Below are 21,470 nucleotides of genomic sequence, written 5' to 3'. Positions count from 1 at the left end.
GGGTCTCCAGGATCGCGCCCTGGGCCAAAGGCAGGCGCCAAACCGCTGCGCCACCCAGGGATCCCTGTTTGTACTTTTAAATGTCTTGTTCCATAATATAACTGGGCACTTCTGACGCCCCTCCCCTGTACCAGAACAAGAGCAGGACGCGTGAGGGTACCCACGTGCCACCAGCTCTTCCTAGAAGTGAACACCATTCCTCAATTTCATGCACATTCATCTTGTCCTCACCCTGGGCCAGGCACACAACCCTGAGCGTGTGTTCATCATTCCCTTGTTTTTCTACTTACAGATTATTGGCGTACATGTGGGCATGTGCCCCGAATCACCCAGAAACCTGTGGGAACAGATTCCAGGCTCCACCCCCAGAGCGTCTGATTCCCAAGATCTGGAGCAGGGCCTGAGAATCTGCATTTCTAACACATCCCGAGAGGAGGCTGCTGCTCCAGGGCCACACGTTGAGAACCATTGCCCTGAATAATGCAGTACCAAGCCGTAGGTGTTCTCAAGCTCACCAAGAGTATGGTATTGTTCGTAGCCCTCTGTGACTGGATGCTCTTGTTCTACCCCCTTGATTCTCAGCCAGGGGCGATTTTGCCTCTGGGCAACATTGGGCAATGTCTGGAGACAGTGTTGATGGTCCCAAGTGGCTGGAGGTGCTGTGCTACCTACGTCTAGAGGGTCGGCACCAGGGGTGCTGCTGAGCATCCTGCTGTGTCCCGGACAGCCCCCTGCAACAGAGAATTATCCTGCCCCAAATGTCAGCAGTGCCGGAGGAAATGAAAACAGAGGTCCACACAAACATCTGTACACAAATCTTCACAGCAGCACTATTCACAATCGCCAAAAACTGGGAACAACCCAAACATCCGTCACCTGTGAGTATTTAAAGGAAACGTGGCCTCTCCATCCAACAGACTACGAGTCCACCATAACAAGAGGCGAAGCTGCTACAAACACAGGTGAACTTTGGAGGCATCATGCTGGGTGGACAGAACTGGACACAAAAGATCACATGGTGTGTGATTCCACGGATATGAAGGGTCCAGAAAGGGCCAGTCCTGGAGACAGGAAGCAGACTGGTAGTTGCTGGGGGTTGGCAGTGGACCTAAGGGCGTGGCCGCTAAGCGGGATAGAGTTTCCTTTTAAAGATTTTTTATTTATTTATTCATGAGAGACACACACAGAGAGAGGCAGAGACACAGGCAGAGGGAGAAGCAGGCTCCCTGCAGGAGCCTCCTTGTGGGACTCGATCCCGGGACTCCAGGATCACGCCCTGGGCCGAAGGCAGGCTCTAAACTGCTGAGCCACCCAGGGATCCCTGCAGTTTCCTTTTAGGGTGAAGAAGATGTGCAATAATTGATTGTGGTGGTCGTTGCACAAGTCTGTGAAGAGACTAAAATCCATTGAATCCCGTGATTTATTATATGTGAATTATGCCTCTGTAAAACTGCTGTTGAAAAACAATAATGAGAAAATATAAGAGCACTGAAGTCGGGAAATTTTGCTGTACACTGTCATTAAGACCCATTGTGCATTGGCCTGGACATGATGTGCATTAATTTCCACTACTGTGTAATATTCCACCCTGTGAACACGCCACAATTTATCCACGTTCCTTCCCATGAGTATTTCGGTTGGCTCCAGGCTTCGCTACAGTGAACAGCGCTGCTGTGCACATTCTTGCACACGCTGCCTGAGGCAAGGGCAAGTTTCACTTTGGCATGTGCCTAAGAGAAAGATGGCTGAGTCGCTCGAGACCAGAAAATTCAACTTTATAAGAAAATGCCAGCGTTACCCTGAGCTCTTTCTACTTGCACCAGACAAGGGGCTAAGACATGCACCTGTTTTCTCATTGAACTGCACCTGCAATGGCATTATTGGGTCCATTTCAGAGATGAGGATACTGAGGCTCAGAGAGATGAATTAACCCGCCTGGCCTGGAAGTGGCAGACCAGACTGAGCTCTCGGCCATGCATCCTCCAGCTCAGGCCCTGTCAAGCCTGAGAGTTGGTTTCTGTTCTCCAAGCAGGTACTCCGCGAGGGAGGAGCATGATGCAAGAGCAGCTTCAAACAATTCACAGCTGTTTCCAGCCCAGCCTGGGGTGGGGAGACCAAGTGGGTGACAACTTGTTTAAAAAACAGCCTTTGCTTCTGAGACATACGTGTTAAGAACCTTTGGGAGGCTTCCCAGGATGCAGCCTACTGAACTTTCTAGAATGCCTGGTAAATCTACGTCACACATCACAGCCATCTACTGAGGTTCCCAGAGTCCACCACCACCCTAATTCCTTCTTCCTGCCCTGCATTCAAACCCCACATGGTACCTGCACACCGAGCAGGGTAGGAAGGCCAGCAGTGGTATGGGTAAGGTCTGCAAACTGCAGGCCTCGCTCTAAACCCCACTGTGATTGGAGACTTGCTGTGTGATGAGGGGTCAGTGATCTGACATCTCCGAGCACGTCTCCTCACTCGGTAAAACAGGGACATCAGTGCAGTGGGTGTACAGCCCAGGCCACAAATCCAGGTCTGCAAGATACACCTATTTTTACTTCTTTCCAATCAACATAGAGCCAATCCCAAGCCCTCATCCTTCCAAGATGATAGAAAATTCAGTCTCAGTCTCAGGACTAGGACTCCTCCATGCTGGGCTGCATCAGACAGCAAAAGTCTGAGAGGTCCCTCTGGCCAATGATCCCCTGAGATGCTTGGGATCGGGAACCATGCAGCCCCACCTTCAGCATCCGTGTTGTTCTGTGGGAATAAGAGGCTTGTCCACACTGCAACCTCTTTGTTTAGAGCACCCTCTTCCTGGTACATGATGCAGCTTCTAGATCCTGTCACCTCCCTGGGGCACCTCCATGGAATGGCTCCTTCCTGCTGACCCAAGCATGTGAAAGTCTCTTTCCCTCTCTCTGTCCCCCTCCAGAGCCAACAGCAGCTTCTCCACGAACTCGGGATGCTTCCTGTCCCACTGGGAGAAAACTTCCACTGACCCATGGCTGCTGAGCCAGAGATACACCTTTCAGTCCCCGTTGCTCCCATCGGAATGCAAGCAGAAGCAGTGTGTACAGCTTCTGCAACACGGGCCTACCCCCTGGCCACCCCCTTTCTGAGAGCTGGATGTGGATAAAGCTCTGACTCCACTCCACCCATGCCATGAAGGACCATGTCCCAGGGTTGCTAGAATAAGATAGAAGGACCCACCTCCCCCCACCCCCCCACCAGGACTGTGGAGCTGAGCTCCCGGCTTCCCTGGGCCCACACCTCCCTCAGCACTCTTCCATCAAAGAGAAACAAGCTTCTCTCTTGTTTCAACCAATGTGGGGTTTTTTTGGGGGGCAGGGGATTCTATTATAGCAGCTGATATTCTACCCTAATACTTGGGGTTTTCACAAAACCATGTGATGGTTAATCTTATGTATCAATCAGACTGGAATGTGGGCTGCTGAGGTATTTAGCTGGACATTATTCTGGGTGTCCATGAGGGTGTTTTTGGACGAGATTATGATTTGAATTGGGAGGCTGAGTAAAGCAGATGGCTCTCCTTTGTGTGGGTGGGCCTTGTCCAATCAGTTGAAGATCTGAATAGACCAAAGGGGTGAATAAAGGAGAATTTGCTCTCTCTGCCTGAATGTCTTGAGGCTGGAACATTGGTCTTCCCCTGGCTTTAGACTCGCACTTGGATGAAGCTTACGCCCTTGGCCTTCCTGGGTCTTCAGCTTTCAAATAGCAGACTGAAACTTCTCAGGCCCCGTAACCACATGAGCCAAATCCTTATAGTAAGTCTATAGATAGAGACAGAGAAAGAGTGAGAGTGAGAGAGAGATCCTGTTGGTCTGGTTCTCTAGAGAGCCTAGATTAATACAAAGCAGAGAGATGGACTATCTTCCAGAAGCTTTTACCTTCTGCTTGGCAAAAACAAAACTCAAGAAAATACAAAGGGCTAGATACTGTCTTGGAATCAGAGGAGGGAAAATTGCAAGATGAATAAACAGGAATGAATATCTCAGTAAAGATTCTTGCCTGAAGTTAGCAATACCATATTGTATATTTGAAAGTTGCTAGGAGAGTAAATCCTAAAAGTCTCATTCTAAGAAAAAAAATTATAACGATGTGTGATGATGGATGGTAACTAAACTTATTATGGCGATGATTTCATAATATGCACATATATCAAATCATCATGTTGTGCACCCAAAACTACAACAATGTTATATGTCAATTATATCTTAATAAAACTGGGGGAAATTTAAGATTCTTTTTTTTTTTTTTAAAGAATCCTGACACAGTTGTGTCAACCACAATGGGCCAGGGGTTGTTCAGAGGATTAAGGGGTTAATGCATGTGGGGCAGTTGGCTCAGGAGGCCTGGCACATGATGAGTGCCCAATAATTAGCAGTGACCCATGGGGACAGCAGCAGTAAACACTTAGAATCCTGCCTCTGACATTTTCCAGGGCCTGTGATGTTGGGTGCATCATTTCACAATGGCAACAAGTAATTACTGAGCATTCACCATGTACCAGGCACAGTTCTAGATTCTGGGGATACAGTGAGAGGTAAACACTTGGTCTCAGCCCTCTCTGGGCCAGATTTGGGTCCCCTGAGAGTGGCCACCATAGGGATTCTTTAAATGCGAATCTGGCCTGCTTTAATATGTAGCAGCATAATAACTGCTGTTCATTGAAATTCGCAGCAGAGGGAGTGACAGCGAAGTGAGGGAGGGTGAGGACTCTGGCCCACAAGTATGGAATGGATTAGCGTCAGATAATTAGCATCTCCAGGAGGGAGAGGAAAAACCCTGACTTCTAGGATGGCTCAGCAGAATTGCTTTCTGATGAATAATAACCCTTCTGGTTTTCTTGCTAACAGTCACACAGTAGGATTTTTCTCAACTTCCCTGTCTACCACCAGAAGTTCCACACAGCTGTGTGATTTGCCTGGACCAATGAGATGTGAGCAGAAGTGATGTGAGCTGCTCATGTGAAGACCCTATAAGGACCAGTACACACAATTTGCCCCATGCCCAGGAATGCTCCACACTGTAGCTGGGAGGCTCCATCAGTCTGGATGCCTGAGTGAGGCAGTGTGGAGCAGAGCTCACAGCCAACCCACGGTAAACATGTAGCATAAACAAAAAACAAACTTTGCCTGTTTCAAGCCATGACATTTGGGGGTTGTTTGTTACTACAGCATAACTGACCCTGGACTGACCAATGCATATCCATTTCACAAGTGAGAAAACCGAGCCTGGGAGAGGTCACAGAGCCTGCCCAAAGTCAAATGTATAGGCAAGTCCAGGATTCAAAGCCAGATCTGCCCATCGTTGTGACCTTTCTGGAGATGCGGTGTCTCCAATCTGAACAAACCCAGCCAAACTCCTCTCTGCTCACCCCTTCAATTAAAGCCAATTTCAAGGTTTCCTGGTTTCTAAATGAACAGCCCTGATCGTGTTCGTTAAAGGCCCTGTCTGCTCAGGCTGCTCATTTCATCAGAAGCCGCCAACAAGATAAATGGCCCTGTGACTTACTGTTCCACTGCAAAGCACCTCGCAGCAAGTGGTAACACAGATGCCAGGAATAAATCACATCTGATCTTCCAAGCATCGGGCAGAGCTCCTGCGAGGATGTCGGAGGTAGGGGGAGGCCTGGAGCAGCTGTGAACCCAAGGGGCCTTCCCTGAGGACCACAGAGATGCTGGTGGGGGGGTCTCAGTCAGGACCTCAGACATCTGGAGTGAGCATTGCTTTTTTTTTCTGCCCAGCATCTACTTCCCCCTCTTAAGATTTAACAGCACCCACTCTTTCTCTGGGAAAACCACCTCTCCTTTGCTGTAAGTCCATCTGGTTCAGGTCAGGCCATCCTTTCTTCCAGTAACACAGGTGGACACGTGACCCAGCCTGGCCAATTAGAGCACCGCATCTTGTCACAGCTGTGAGTGGTTCCAGGAGAGGCATATACACCAAGTGATGGGACCCAAGTCTTAACTTTTGTGGAAACTCTAAGAAAAGTGAAGTCCTTTTAAAACAAAGGTTACTTGCAAAAGGAGTATCTTTTGCATTGTGCTATCTCTAATTTCCAATACAATTACAAGCTCATAGTAGTTGCTCAATAAAAACGTGATAAATGGGGCATTTTGGTGGCTTAGTTGGTTAAGCATCTGCCTTTGGCTCAGGTCATGATCCTGGGATCCTGGGATCAAGTCCCATGTCATGCTCCCTGTTCAGCAAGCAGTCCGCTTCTCCTTCTCCCTCTACCCCTCCCCCCTGCTCATTCTCTCTCTCTCTCAAATAAATACATAAAATCTTTTTTTAAAATGTGCTGAATCAATAAGCCAAATGGAGTCAAGTCAGCTAGGTTCCTGTCTGGGCTTGGACACATTAATTATAATGTTAAGAAGCTCTTCTCACCTCTTTGGGCTTCAGTTTCTTTGCCTATAGAATGAGGTTAATTAATAATAGCACTTGTCAAGAGCTGGTTTTATCAGTTAGCTATTGCCACCAGTGTGCTGCATAACAAATAACCCCTCAGTTCAGTGGCTTAAAACAACAATCACATGGATTTTTTTCAACTCCCACCCCAACCCCCAGAAGTTTGGCCCAGCCGTGTGACTTACCTGGACCGATAAGACATAAACAGAAGTGGTGTCAGCTGCTCATGTGAAGTAGAACTGGCTCATTCAGTGGAACATGCCAGTCTTGACCTCAGGGCTGTAAGTTCCAGACCCACATTGGGTGTAGAGATGACTTAAAAATAAAATCTTAAAAAAAATCACATATTATCATCGACACCTCCGTCACTTGGCTGATCCAGGCCAGGCTTGGCTGTTCCACCTCCTTGGATCAGTGGGTGCCAATCCAAGACATGTTTGTCTCACACAATGGTAAGGGTACAGAAAAGTACAAGGTCCCTTGAGGGCCAGGGACAGAAATAGCACAGAATCACTTCCACTTCATTCATTTGGACAAAGTCAAAGCAGATCACTTGGCCACACCCAAAGTCAAGGGGTGGGAAATACACCTTCGCCCTTTGGTGGGAAGAAGTACCAAGTCACACAGCAAAGGGCATCGCTGTGCCCTCCGTATGGATGTGACGTCTTGTCAGGTATGTCCTCGTTCTGCATTACATTCCCTAGAACATAACCTCCCTGAGTGCATGGCTCTTCATCCACTCTGCTGGCCATGGTACCCCCAACCCCTGGAGCAGGGCCTGGGATAGAGCCAGTACCCAGCAAATAGGTGTCCAAAGACTGAGAAGCTGCTCCTCAGCAGTCTGCGCTGTCACAAGGCCTAAACCAGGTCAGGGACTCAAACAACACATCGAGAATTACAAAAGCCCTTAGAGAGTCATGATTGTGTTCCCACTTGGCCTTGAACCCCCCAGGGTCTTCGGGGGGATTGTCCTATCTCAATTCCCTAATAAACAGCAGAGGCAGGGGTCCAGTTAGGAGGGGGGTGTCGCATCTGGGAATCGACCTCCTGACCTTGGCCAGTCTGTGCTCAGTTCTCTCTCTCTCTCTCTCTTTCTCTCTCTCTCTCTCTCTCTCTCTCTCTCTCTCTCTCTCGCCCAGCCCCATGGCCCTGGGGAGGGCCCACCATGGAGGCTCCAACCCACCTCCTTAGATCAAGAAGTTTATGTTCAACTCTGTCCTGAGGACACAGATTTCCCTGAGCTGAGAAGTGTCCCGGAGGGCCCAGGGACAGAGGGACAGCCGGCTGCTGCTGTGAGCTTGCTTAGCATTCCTGAGGCCACAGCACTGCCCTGGGTGGTTTCACTTGAACCCTCTCTCCTGTCTCTGAAAACAACAGAGCCCCTTACCCCCTCCCTGTGTGCCCTTCCCCGTGGTGGGGGGCAGGGAGAGCCGCTTCCCCCTCATCCACCTCAGCACCTCCTCCTCCTGGGTGGACTGGGCCCCCCGCCCCCCTCCACCGCCGGCAGCAGGAAACCTCTCCAGTCTGCCCCCGCGCTGCGCACTTGAGCACAGAAACCTTCCCCCTCCGCAGGCCCAGCCGAGAGAACCAAATGTTCCTCTATTATGCAAGCTCATTTCTCTCTTCCTGCCGGGCCCAAATTGCAATCTGCGCAGGGGAAGAGGAGGCTTGGCCGGGGAGGCCTCTGAATCAGGGCGCTGAACATCTGCGGAGGCAGGAAACCTCCCTCCTGCCCTGCCCACCGCCACAGCCCTCACCCCTCCCAAGGCCCAGGCTGGTCCCCAAACTCCAGCCTCGCAGTCCTGGGGCTTCCCCGCGTGTGGAGAAACCCTGGCTGTGTTCTGAGAGAGAATGAAGGCATCTCCCACAGCCACCCGTTGGCTACAACACATCCCGCCCCCGGGGCTGGGGGGTAGGGAGAGGTGTCAAATGCACGATCATCAGACAACTTTGCCTAAAACAACACACGAGTGTTATTTACTGAGTGTGTGCTATGTGCCAGGCACTCTTCTTACTCATTTCATCTTTTCTCTCTATGAATCAATACTATCTTTATCGCCATTTCACAGAGGACAAAACTGAGCGCCAGAGCAGTGACCCCCCTGAGAAAACACAATTAGGAACCCGCAGAGCTGGGAACTAAAGCAGGCCACCTGACCCCGGAGCTCGCCCAGTTTGCTGCTGCTCTGTCAAACGTGCGGACCACAGTTCTCGTTCCAAAGGCTTTCCCCACTGAGCTAACACACAGCACCCTGATCCAGCAATCCCACGTCTGGGCATACTCCCAAAGGGGCTGAGGCAGGATCTCGAAGGGGTTTCTGTACACCCACGTATGTAGCAGCGCGACTCACAACAGCTAAAATGCGAAAGCGGTCCCCGTGTCCCTCCACAGATGAATGGACGAGCAAAACGTGGTCTATGCGCACCGTGGAACAGGATTCAGCCTTAGAAGGGAAGGGCATTCTGACACCTGCTACAACATAGATGAACCTCATGGACATCACGTTTAGTGAAAGAAGTCTATCACAAGAGGCCAGATACTGCGTGATTCCAGTGACCCGAGGCAGCTGGAGGAGGTGCAAGCATAAAGATGGGACATAGGATAGGGGCTTGGAGGGCTGGGCGTGGGGCTGGGACGTTGGTGTTTTGTGGGGACAGAGTGTCGGTTTGACAGATGAAAGGGGTTCTGGAGATTTGACAACCATGTGAATCCATCTAACACCTACTTGCCTGCTTGAAAAACGAGAAAGACGATATATTTTATGCTGTGTCTTCTCACCACAATACACACATGCACACACGCACGCACCTCGCTGTCTTCGCCACCATCAGAAGAATCACTATAGATGTGCAGCAGTTTTTAGGTGCCCACTGTGTGTTGTAAGACCTTGACTCAAACCATGACAGATCACCTTGAGGATCCCAATTCCTTACCCCACCCCATCTCCACGCCCTTTGCCATGTGGCTTTCAGTTCCTCACAGTAAGCCGGCAAAGTTTATTTCCCCTGCCCTCGAGTCTGAACTCGAGTCTGAACTGGCCTTGAGACCGGCTCCAGCCAATGGATGTACAGGTGGGCCGGCTCCCCGGGAGGCTGCATGAGGCCTGCCATGCTCCTGCCTGCCCTCCTGCACCTTTGCCATCACCAGGGATCACACCCAGGCAAGCCTGCTGGTGGAGAGACCAGGGGAGCAATGCAGAGCCGTCCCCCTCCCCAGCAATCCCACCCTCCATCAGCCACAGGCCAGCCACTCCCAGACGTGCACCAGTTGAGACAGAAGACCCCAGCCGTGTCCAGCCTCATCTGCTGGCCTGCAAACACAAGAGTCAAAGAAATGCTTCTTGTTGGAGATCACTGATATTTGGGGGGATTTGTTTTGTAGTGTTGTTCTGCCAATAGGTAACTCATATAAACTCCAAGCAGTCATGTTGGTGTGATTCAGAGTAGAGCCGAAGCACATATCCAAGGCTTGGGAGGTCGGGGAGGGCTTCCTGGAAGAGGAGTTGGTGAACTGGAGGCCTGAGGAAGAAATGGGAGACAGTTCAATTGGGGGTTGTGTGTAGGCAGGAGCAGAGAAGGGCGTCCCAGGGGAAGGAAAGAGTCAAGGCCTCTGCTGGTGGGAGACAGAGCCAGCCACTTGGAGGAATTGCCAGGACTTTGGGAAAGCTATATCGGAGCCCTCAAGAAGGTGAGACCTTGTCCCAAGGGACCAGGGGGATTTCAGGATCAGCTGCAGGATCAGCTGTGCACTTGAGCAAGATCACTCGGGGGAGCCATGCAGAAGAGATGTCAGCCTCGCAGGCCATGCAGCAGGGGCATGAAGGCTGCCTGCAGAGTTAGAGGTCCCTGTGCCCCGGATCCCCAGGAGGCCGCCCGGTGGCTGGCCGGCTCAGCTGCCCTTTCCCATGCTGGCCCTCTCTTGGGCAGCGATGCTGAAACTGGGGTTGCCCAGGGTACGCCTCTCCATCACCGTGCCCACTCCCCAGGGACCAGCATGGTGGCAGGAAGGAGGACCTGCCAAGTGTCCGCCCTCTGCCCGCCCAATCAGCAGGCCGCCGCCAGCTGCAGAAGACTCCCTGCCCAATCGGGAGCCAGGACACCTCCACAGGCCACCGCCAGCACATCGGTGCAGAGTGAATTTGCTGATTCTGGGCGGAGGCTGAGGACAGCCAACCCCACCCAAACGTGGCCACCCGGCCAGGCAGCCAGCACCTCTGCCCCAACTGTCCACCCCCCGGCAGCCAGCAAGACCCTCCATCCATCACACAGGATCGTGCCGGCATCCATCACTCCGGAAAAGAGAAATAAAGACATTGCCATATCGTTGTCCCGGGATTAATGTCCCTGCTGTGAAAACAAACGTCGCGTCTTCCCGCCAACATTTATTTTTGATAAATGCTGTGACTTTGCCTTGACATTTCGGAAGCAGCGGGAGACCATTACCCGGTGACAATGTTCTATTCCACTGACATTATCTCTTAATTATAATATGCAAGTAATGCTGAAAAAAATGGCCCATAAATAGCTCATTTGGAGTTGCTGCATTCTGTCCTGTCGGGAAATGCTGAACGATTTCATTCAGTGCTTGCAAATGAGGGAGACAAATGGATATCTTGGGGCCCCGTGTGTGTCCTGCCTCTTCAATGACAAAGCTCACAGGGTGGCGGGAGGTGGCAGGGAGGCTTTCAGGGCGGCAGCTGGGCTTCCGCCAGTCCCGGACGCCTTCCCCTCCCTCCCCATCCCCCAAGTCAGGGAGGACCCTAGCCCCAGCACCGAATAACAGCCCGCCAACTCCAGTCCTGCAGAACGGTGGACTATGAGATTTTTTTTTTTTTTTTTTTCCAGGAAATTAATTCCCTCCAGGGGCAGGGAGGTCGAGGGAAGAGCGTCTGGAGGAAATCCCATTTTGCAACTCCTCTGGGTCGTTAGGAGCGGAAGAAACATTTGCCAAAGTTCAGAGGGAACAGGGAGGTTTTGGGGAGGGGTTCCTCAGAGACTGGGCAAACACAGGCTTTGGACGGGCAGCGAAAGACATAGTGGGCACCCCCTTTGCAATGACAGAAAGGGCTCTTGGAGATTCGAGGGGCAACCAAAAGTCAGGCTAAGATGTGAATATTTCTGGGGAGGCTTTGGGGCAAGGAGGGCCAAGCAAAGTCACACTTGGAAAAGCCTCGTGGCTCCTAACAGATACCAGTGAAAACTCAAACTCAGAACCAGTGCTTCTCAGGAAAGGGACACCTCTGCTCCCAGGGGACACCTGACACTGTCTGGAACCGGTTCTTTTGGTTGTCACCACCAAGGGTTGGGCACTACTGGCATCTAGTGGGCCGAGGCCAGGAGTGCTGCTAAGCGTGTTACTGTGGCCGGGATGGCCCAAGGCCAGCAGCGTCAGGGCTGAGACTCACAGGTCTGCCTGGTTCTGAGGGAAGGCTCCATGGAGAATGTTAGGAGCTTTTACATGCTTGAGAAGAAGCTAGAACACCATACAGGTATCAGCTTTGTGGAGAAAGTAGACATGCACATAGGGGCAAATGGACCCCAACCCACAGTTTCTAGATGGTTGGAAGAAAGTGGGGGTAGGGGGTAAGTACAAAGACAATCCTGTCTACAGAGCAACACTTCGGGTACTTGTTATGTTTCTTCTTGGTTTGACAGAGGAGGAAACCCAAGGCTGTGGGGAGGAGGACGCCCACTTGGTTGGGGAGACAGTGTACAGGGCAGAGGCTGGCCCCGGGCGCAGAGCCTCCTGGCCCTATGGCTAGCCACCTGGGCACCTCGGGGGAGCAAATCAACCTCGCTGGGTCTTGGTTGCCTCAGCTGTAAAATGGGTTCATAAACCCACCCCATGAGATCACGGTGGGGACCAGCCTCAATGGCCTCCGAACGTCAAGCAGGACTGGCATCCAAACCAGTGGTTCGAGAGGTTTTATTTTATTTTTTTATTTATTTTTATTATTTTTTAAAGATTTTATTTATTTATTCATGAGAGACACACACAGAGAGAGGCAGAGACACAGGCAGAGGGAGAAGCAGGCTCCATGCAGGGAGCCCGATGTGGGACTTGATCCCAGGTCTCCGGGATCAGATCCCAGGCCAAAGGCAGACGCTCAACCACTGAGCCACCCAGGCATCCCGAGAGGTTTTAATCAAGGGAACTACCGACAGAGGTGCAGGCAGGTGCCGAGCAGGGGCAGAGAGGTGCCCAGGGGCCCACCAGCACCCTCGGGGGGCTGTGGCCACCGTGGGCAGGAGGCAGCCAGCGAGAGGACGTGACACCTGAGTGGGGGTGAGGGAGCTGCGGAGGAGGTGACTGCGTCTCCTGGGCAGCAGGAGCAGGGGGGCTCTGAGGCTGCATGCCTCCAGTCTCCCCCTACCTCCCGCTGAGGCCGCCCATCCGTGAGCCCTGCCAGGCGGCCGAGGAAGGGCAGGCCACACGGTCACCCTCCAGGACAAGGAGGGAGTGGGACCGGAGGACGAACGGCGCACACCAGCACAGCACAGCCCACAGCACAGCACAGAGAAAGCCAAGTACTTCTGACCTTGGGTTATAAAAAGCAGTGAGAGCCACGAGGGCAGACCTGAAGCCCCACGGCCCAGCTTCAAGTCCATACCGAGCCCACAGGCTGTGTGACCCGGGTCAGGTGGCTCTCCCTCTCTGGGCCTCACATTCTCATAGGGTTACTGAGAGGACTTCATAGATTGAGGTGCCTACACTGGGCCCCGGGCGGGACCTGTCAGGTCTATGCAGCCCTGTGGTCCCCCGTCCGCCGCAGAGCATCTCACCCTGCCTGTGTCCTATTGCTGCCCCAACAAATAACCTGGCGTTCATTGGCCTGCTTAGAGCCGCAGGCCTTGCTTCATTTGCTTGTAGTTCTGAAGGTCAGGAGTCAAAGCAAGGTGCCGGCAGGACTGTGTTCCGTCGGGAGGCCCCAGGGGACCATCTGTTTCTCATCTTTCCCAGTTTCTCAGGCGCCCGTATCCCTTGGCTCATGACCCCTGTCCCACCTTCATGTCCATCCTTGCAACCTCCGCTTCCACCCTCCCACCTCCAGCTCTGACTTGGGGTGGGGGGCGGGGGGCTCCCTCTTGTAAGTCTTGTGACCACATAGGGCTGCCTGCATGATCCGGGATTGGATCCTTGCTCCATGTCCTGATCCTTAACTGAACCACATCGCAAAGCCCCTTTGCCATGGAGGATCACACAGTCTGGGGTTCTGAGGATCAGGACCCGACGTCTTAGGCAGGGAGGGACATGATCGTTATCCTCATGGTTACCTCGGCCTCGCCCTCTGCACTTGGCTTGGTCCTTGCTGCTCAGTGTTGTTTCTCAAGATACAACACTGAGATCCGAGGGGACGTTTTCAAGTGGCAGCAGAGTAGAAATGAGGGACAGTCACAGAGCAGGGGGTGGTCCACACACTACTGATGTGTTCCCGTGTCCGGGACAACCCTCTGACAGCTTCTAGAAGTCTGTTCTAAGAGGGCAGGTTCAGTGCAGGGTCAAGGGGTCAAATGCCACCACTGGCAGCATTTAGGAGCAAGGCTGGCCCAGCAAAGACATAGAATATGCACCCTTTCTCAGACCCAGGGAGCAGCGGCTAGGCAGGCAAGAGGGCCCTGTGTGACCAGATCTCCTGATTTTGCAAAAGTAGCTGAAATGCAGATTTCATACAAAATCCCCTGAGTTTTAAGTATTGGCCATTAATTTAGTTTTTGTTTCACCACCCCCGCCCCTCCCCCAACTTTAAACACTGTGTAAGCTAAAGTCAGCATGTCTATAGGTCACTAACGTATACCCTCTGGTCTGGTCCAAGGCCACTCCTGTCCCCTGGGACATGACCTGAAGTTACCCTAGAATTATCACTGCCCTGGGGTCACGGCCAGAGACAATAAGCCAGGGCAGCTCCCTGGCAATCAGCCCCCAGGGGACGTGCACCTGAAGCTCCACAACCCTTTACTTCCCTCTGACACCACCCTCTCTGCTTCCAGAGCATCAGTTCCGCAGAGCTGCCCGATACCAGCTGGCCACCTGGCTAGACAGGTCATATCCTCGAGCCTCGATGGCCTCTTCTGTGAAATGGGATTAAGGGTGATAGTGACTGCTGTGGATCCTTGTGAACATGGAATGAGAGGATGCAGATTGAGTGCCTCTCAGGGCCAGCACACAGTAGGTTCTCAGGCAACAGGGACAAAATAACCAAAACCAGAAAGCACAAAGAGTACCTTGGCTGGGAGTCTGCTTGAGAAGGGAGCCCAGGACGGAATATCATGAGAGATCAGCACGGGGGGCACACAAGCTGGGGTTGAATCCCAGATGCCACACTACCCTGCTGTGCAGCTTTGGACAGCTCGCTCCACCACTCTGAGCCTCAACTGCCTCATCTGTAAAATGCAGTGAATTCCTCCTCGTAGGATAAATCTCTAGGGACTAAAAGACATAAGCCAAGCACTAAGAGGCATCTGAAGGATGTGAGCGTCCTTTTAGAAACGCCTGGTGTCCCCCCTTTCGCACAGTTTCCGGTTTAGGTGTGGATGTGTCTCCTACCAGCCATTCTGTTCACTCCCCAGGTGAAGTCGCCAGGACCTCCGTTACTGACGGACGTTTCTGCAGGCATCCTGGGGACCTGGCTGGAAAGGGTCACAATCCGCCTGTGGCCTCCTAGAAAGCCAGGAACACCCCCAACCCCCATCTGTCTGCCATTGATGGTGTCTACAGACTTGCTTTCAATCCCTCAGTGGGCTCAGGACAAAGCCCACGGCCCTATGCTGCTCATGCACCGCTGAGGGAGGAGAGCCTACAGGTCAGGAGAATGCAAGCCCAGGGGGGCAGGAATCTGGGTCTGATTGTTCACTCCTCTAACTCCAGTGCCTAGAATAGGGCCGGCAAGCAGTAGGCCCTCAGCAAGTATTTGTTGAGGGAACGAGAGGACTCCACCATTTATTTCCTGCTCATTACGTGACGGATACTGTGCTAAGCCCCTTGGATACGTTATTTCGTTGAACCCTCCCTACATTCCCAAAGGTAGGTTGTACCAGCCGGGCTGGTCCAGGTGATGCACTCTGTAGTTACACAAATCTCCCAAGATTTTAGCAGCTTAAAATAGCGAAGGTTTTTGGGATCCCTGGGTGGCGCAGCGGTTTGGTGCAGGCCTTTGGCCCAGGGTGCGATCCTGGAGACCCGGGATCGAATCCCACGTCGGGCTCCCGGTGCATGGAGCCTGCTTCTGCCTCTGCCTGTGTCTCTGCCTCTCTCTCTCTCTCTCTCTGTGACTATCATAAATAAATAAAAATTTAAAAAAAATAGTGAAGGTTTATTTCTTGCTCATTCTACAGAAGTCAGAGGGGCTGGGCTCTGTGCAGTCCTCACTCTGGGTCCCACACTGATGAAGCAGAGGGAAAAGGGGTTCTGAAGCTTCTCACACCAGTAGGTAAATGCTGCAGCCCACTAAGTGTTACAAATAACACTCCCCTCTCATGGGAATCACAGGACCCCATCCAACCTCAAGAGGGCCAAGGGACCACCATCTCCCATGTGCCCAGAAGGTAAAAACTGGAAGTATGTGGTGCACACACTACCCATGGCTACCACATTGGTATTTTTGCTAGCCTCGTTTTTATAGATGAGGATGTTGAGGTTCAGAGAGGTTAAGTGACTTGCCCACAGTCACACAGCTAGTAAATAGCAGAGCTGAGATTCACATCCAGTTCTGACTCTAAAGACCTACGTCTTCTTTGTTACCACTTATAAACCCCAAAGTAGGATCTTTTTCACTTGTGTTTTTTTTTTTTTTTTACTTGGTTTGTATATAAGATAAACATGTTCCATGAATTCGGCTGATGAAAGACACCCACCCACACACCTCCAGGAAGGGGTTTCTAGCCACAGATGTGCATGCTTAGATCATACAACTAACAAGCAAAGGCAAGTACTGCTCGAAAACTGAAAGTCTTTTCCAAGATGTGTTTCATTTGGCCCACATAGTTCTTTATTTAATCGGGGTTTGTTGCCAATAATTAAAAATCAGGAAATTTCATATTTTTTTAAACCATCTTCTTCTGAAAATTAAAAAAAAATTTGGAAGACTTGGCAACAATAGCCTGCATCCTAATAAAGCAGCTGTCGACATGACTGAAGGCAAAGCCAGGTTCTCCAATGACATAAGGGCAGCCAGGCCTGGCGTGTGAAGGGAGGGGTGTCGCTCACCCAGAGCACAACACACAAAATGCCACTCTCTTTAAGCCTAGGTCTGACAATACATTTTCACACTTTCACGTATTTCATCAGTCTTAGCCATTATGGTGTCAGTTGTGTACCTTTAAAAGTGTTGACAAGGGGCACCTGGGGGGCTCAGTCAGTTAAGCTTCTGCCTTTGGCTCAGGTCATGATCCTGGGGTCCTGGGATTGAGCCCCGTGTTGGGCTCCCTGCTCAGCGGGGAGCCTGCTTCTCCCTCTCCCTCTGCCACTCCCCCTGCTTGTTCTCTCTCTCTCTTTCTAATAAATAAATAAAATATTTTTAAAAGATAATTAAAAAATCAAAGTGTTGACAAAGTGTTGCCTTGAGGATGGCAAAGCACCAGCTGCCTCTCCCACACCCACTGACTGTCCAGCCAAGCCCTGGGCAGGACATACCTCCACCCTCTAGCTAGCACTCAAGCTACCCTACCAAACACCTGGCCTTCCAGGCTCATAAATACTGCTGCCTGGTTCCGTGAGCATTTAAGCTCACCTGCACTGATCTCCATACATCATTTAAAGAGGTTGGTTTTACTCAGAGAAAAGCCACATGAGGGGTACCTGGGTGGCTCAGTGGTTGAGCATCTAGCTTTGACTCAGGTCATGATCCTGGGGTCCTGGGATGGAGTCCCGCATTGGGCTCCTCGCAGGGAGGCTGCTTCTCCCTCTGCCTGTGTCTCTGCCTCTCTCTGTGTGTCTCTCATGAATAAATAAATAAAATCTTTAAAAAAAAAAAACAAGAAGAGTAAAACCACATGAAGAACTCACCTGCATGAGGATGCCAGTGACGTGTTTGACAGTGACACCTCCTGGTGATGTCCAGTATTACAGCTCAGCTCCACTAGACCTGACACTTTCAATAAACTGCCTGCTGGGTGTTAGGGTTTGTTCCAACACTACTTTGCAAACATATTTCAAAGCCTCTTTGCAAACTATTTCCAGCGTCAAGTGCATAAGAGGTCCTTCTTTACAATCCTCATGAGGACCTGGGAAATGAACAGGGCAGGAATTCTAATGCCTGTTGGCTGGGACACAGAGAGGTCAAGCGACTTACATGAGCGACACAGTGAACTTGCATGAGCTCTCCAGCAAACAGCTCTAGCTTCCAAACCCTGCCGCCTGCCTGATCTTCAAGGCTGATATCATGGGAGAAATCATGCCCTTCCCTCAAACAACTTGTTGTGGCCACAGTAAGAGACCACAGAACTGAGCTCTGGGCCATGAAACAGACCCAGAGACACTAGCATCTCATCAGGGAGTCTCCGTCCCCTAAAATGGAAGAAATCTTGCAGCCCAGGGATGAGCAGATGGGGTGGGTCATGGAAACAGACAGAAGATCCCAGCGACCAAAAGAATGTTCCACAGTTCTGGAAAACTGCCGCAGGCCCGGCCTCCACTCTCATAGCTTCCACAGCACATCATTCCAATCCATCTGCTGAAATGTTTTCCTAGGGGAGAGGAAGTCCCATTCCGTAATGGAAGTAGACGAGGCAAATGAGACCTAGTTTGCAGAAACGTGCATCGTGGCCAATGCTGCTCACATCTGCTGCCTCAAGTGGAAGACAAATGGCTCTGTCTTGAAGTTCCCCTTTTTCCTGAGCCAAGCACTTCTGGACATTGTCAAGTTGGCTGTGGCTAAGGCTTTGTGGCAAATGTGCCATGGAATCTAGAAGAACTCATGACTGGGGACTCCAAGACCTTGCCATTTGGCCTTCACCCTTAGGAAGATACGGCGGTCCTGGACACACACACACCCAGCTGGTTCCTAAACCGCAGAGAGGGAAGAAGTCAGAGAGGCAGGAACCCCACCTACACCGAAGCTGAAGGGGGGGGGGGGTCTCTATTCCAAAGTCCTGAGTTGCTTCCCCCCATCTGCCACCCTTCTTCAAGCCTTGTTGTAGGGTTTGGAGAGCCAAGTACTATTTTTAGAAATGTTTATTCTTACTCCTTTCTTCCCTTCCATTCTCAACCTCTCTGGAATGAGTCTGAATGTTCCCCTGCTGGGAGCCTTTCCACAATGGTTGGTACATCCCTGGTATGCAGGGCCTCCCTTTAGATGGACTCCCTGGGGTTGTGTCTGGGGGATCTGAGCCTTGCTATCCCTTTTCATCTCCCCACCTTTGCAGACTCTCCAGAACCAGGACCTGCCTGTCCCTTTGGTTGGAAATTATATTCAGTCACCCCCCATGGGATTCCAGGGGGGATAAGAGAAGGCAGACATCTCTGGTGGCCAGCAATAGAGATGAGTCCTGGTTAACTGGACAAGGAGACACGTAGCCAGTGGCGGAGCATATCTGGGCTCAGACTCTGGCCAGCCATAAGACCTCAGACACTTACTCCCCCTCTGTGCCTCTGTGCTTCGGTGCCTCTCTGTTTCTCCATCTGTAAAACCAGATGATGATGACAAGGGCACTTACCTGTGTGGTGGGGAGAATGAAAGGAGCTCACACCAGGAGTTTAAAATAATGCACCATGCGCAGCAAGTGCTCAGTCAACTTTAGCAACGACCTGTTTTAGGCTGTACACCAGGGCCCCCCTCGGGTCTGACATTTTACGTCTGCGGGACACCCAAAGTGTTCATCAGGACGGGGTCCATCCCAACAGGAGACCAAGGGCAGCTCTGTGTGGTCTGGGCCCTGAGCTCACAGGAATCCCACGTTCAGACTCGGGAGCCACTCTGGAGGTGAGGCCCCGCCACCCAGACTGAAAGAATCAAGGTCATTTCCGGTGAGCAAATCCTGCCTTCTGCAGACGTTGCTAATTCCCATGTCCACAGCCCCCCCTAACTTCACACAGGTATATTGCAGGGCATCTCTTGTGCACAGGCTGTCAGCTTGCTCATCGCAAACGTACAAGGGAGCACAAATTGTGAAGCCCCGGTCTGCCGAATCTTCATTTTCATTTAAAAAGATTTTATTTATTTATTCATGAGAGACAGAGAGAGGCAGGGACACAGGCAGAGGGAGAAGCAGGCTCCATGCAGGGAGCCTGACGCGAGACTTGATCCCAGAACCCCGGGATCACGTCCTGAGCTGAAGGCAGATGATCAACCGCTGAGCCACCCAGGTGCCCCCAAATTTTCATTTTTTACCTGTAATTTATTCAGTCTCAAAATACAGTCGTGGCTCAGTCCCGCAGCGCCCCCTGGTGGCCGCGGCCGCACTTGCACTCTTCTCTTCTGCCCCCGTCACACTCCCAGCTCCTCTCCCATCCTGATCCTTTCTTCCTTCATCCAACAACTCTCATTTGCACACACACCTGACCAGGTGCTGGGGACGCAGAGGGGACCCCACAGATAGCGCCCGCCCTCAGGCGCATGGAGTCGAAGGAAGGATGCCCAGCAGGACCAAATGCTTACACACAGAGGCCTTATAAGCAAAGGTCAGGTGCTCAGGACTTTGAGAGCAAAGAGCAAGGGGAGGCACCCTCCCCTAAAGGGGTCACTCAGGAAGCAAGAAGACAGACTCAGGAAGCAAGAATGTGCCTCAGTTTCCTCACCTGCAAAAGTGGCCTGATTCTCCTGCCTCAGCCATTGCAGGGGTGCTTTGAGGGTCATGCAGCAAGAGCAGGGGGCAGGAGAGGTTTCATTTCTTTTTTTTTTTTTTTTTTTTTATGATAGTCACAGAGAGAGAGAGAGAGAGAAAGGCAGAGACACAGGCAGAGGGAGAAGCAGGCTCCATGCACTGGGAGCCCGACGTGGGATTCGATCCCGGGTCCAGGAGAGGTTTCAAAGCATAGAGTGTCTCCTGCTGGATCCCTCCTGAATCCACACCTGTCCCACTGCAACTCCTCACACAGCAGAACAGCCATCATGACACTCACCAACCTAAAACCCTCCATTGGTTCCTATTATGCTTAATTTCCGAACTACAAGGGCACCTGGGTGGCTCGGTGGTTGAGCGTCTCTGCCTTCAGCTCAGGGCGTGATCCTGGGGTCCTGGGACTCGATCCCAGGAGTCCCACATTGGGCTCCCTACGAGGAGCCTGCTTCTCTGTCTATGTCTCTGCCTCTCTCTGTGTGTGTCTCATGAATAAATAAATAAAATCTTTATTTAAAAAAACATCCACACTACAAGGCCCTGCCTGACGTTCCACTTCATCTTCCTCCCAATCCGCCACCCTCACGGCTTACTACACTCCAGCCACAGCCCACTTGTTTCTGATCTACATGTTGCTACCTCAGGGCCTTTGTACATGTAGTTTCCAGTTCCTAAAGTGCTCTTTTCCCGATTCCTTCAAATCCCTCATGAATCAGCATCAATGGCCCCCTCAGAGGACACTTCTAGAAACACTTCTAGCAATCCCCTGTCATCATGCCACCTTGCTTTTATCTCCTTCCTGACATTCATCACTCCCTGGGGGTATCTTACTTTTTCCTTCATTTGTTTGCTGTCTCTCCAACTAGAATGAGGGCAGGGACTTCTGCTTTATCCACCACCACATTTCTGAGGTAGAGAACACTGGTCCATAAGAGATCCCAATAGATCCCTTTTGACTGTTTTTGGGCACCCCTGGCTTCAATGTGCTTCCATTTCCGAAACTCTTGGAAAAGTGCCCTTGGGCTGCGAGAGCCTCCTCTGTCCTCCTGGGACACCCCTTGGCTCAGGACACCCCTTTGCCTCAGCCTCTCCTGCTGAGAGACTCAACCCAAGACCACTCCCAGCATATACATGACTGCCTGGCGCATAGTGTGCTCCCGGGAAACATTTGCTGAGGAATGAATGCATGCGTGCACAGACACAGCCCTCTCAGCTCGACTCCCTCTTAGCACCCAGCAAGGGCCCCACACCGGAGAGATCTAATA

General features: G+C 51.6%; 2 long non-coding RNA genes across 2 annotated transcripts in view; both read right to left on the bottom strand.

Annotated features, from left to right (window-relative positions):
* LOC140619192 (uncharacterized) overlaps nucleotides 1–7,823 on the bottom strand; it is a 42,710-nt gene extending 34,887 nt beyond the window's left edge. The window contains exon 1 of the long non-coding RNA XR_012019117.1: nucleotides 6,618–7,823. This is a non-coding gene — a long non-coding RNA (uncharacterized lncRNA). The remainder of the gene's footprint in view (nucleotides 1–6,617) is intronic.
* Nucleotides 7,824–9,770: 1,947 nt separating this feature from the next.
* On the bottom strand, nucleotides 9,771–19,342 carry LOC140618959 (uncharacterized). Its single transcript, XR_012018931.1, has 2 exons — nucleotides 19,084–19,342; nucleotides 9,771–9,951 (listed from the first exon to the last, which is right to left on the bottom strand). It is a non-coding gene; the product is annotated as an uncharacterized lncRNA (long non-coding RNA).
* Between the last annotated feature and the right edge of the window lie 2,128 nt (nucleotides 19,343–21,470).

The sequence above is a fragment of the Canis lupus genome, chromosome 27 (genome assembly GCF_048164855.1).
Source record: "Canis lupus baileyi chromosome 27, mCanLup2.hap1, whole genome shotgun sequence".
Taxonomy (NCBI): domain Eukaryota; kingdom Metazoa; phylum Chordata; class Mammalia; order Carnivora; family Canidae; genus Canis; species Canis lupus.
This window is presented reverse-complemented; position numbering and strand designations above follow the sequence as displayed.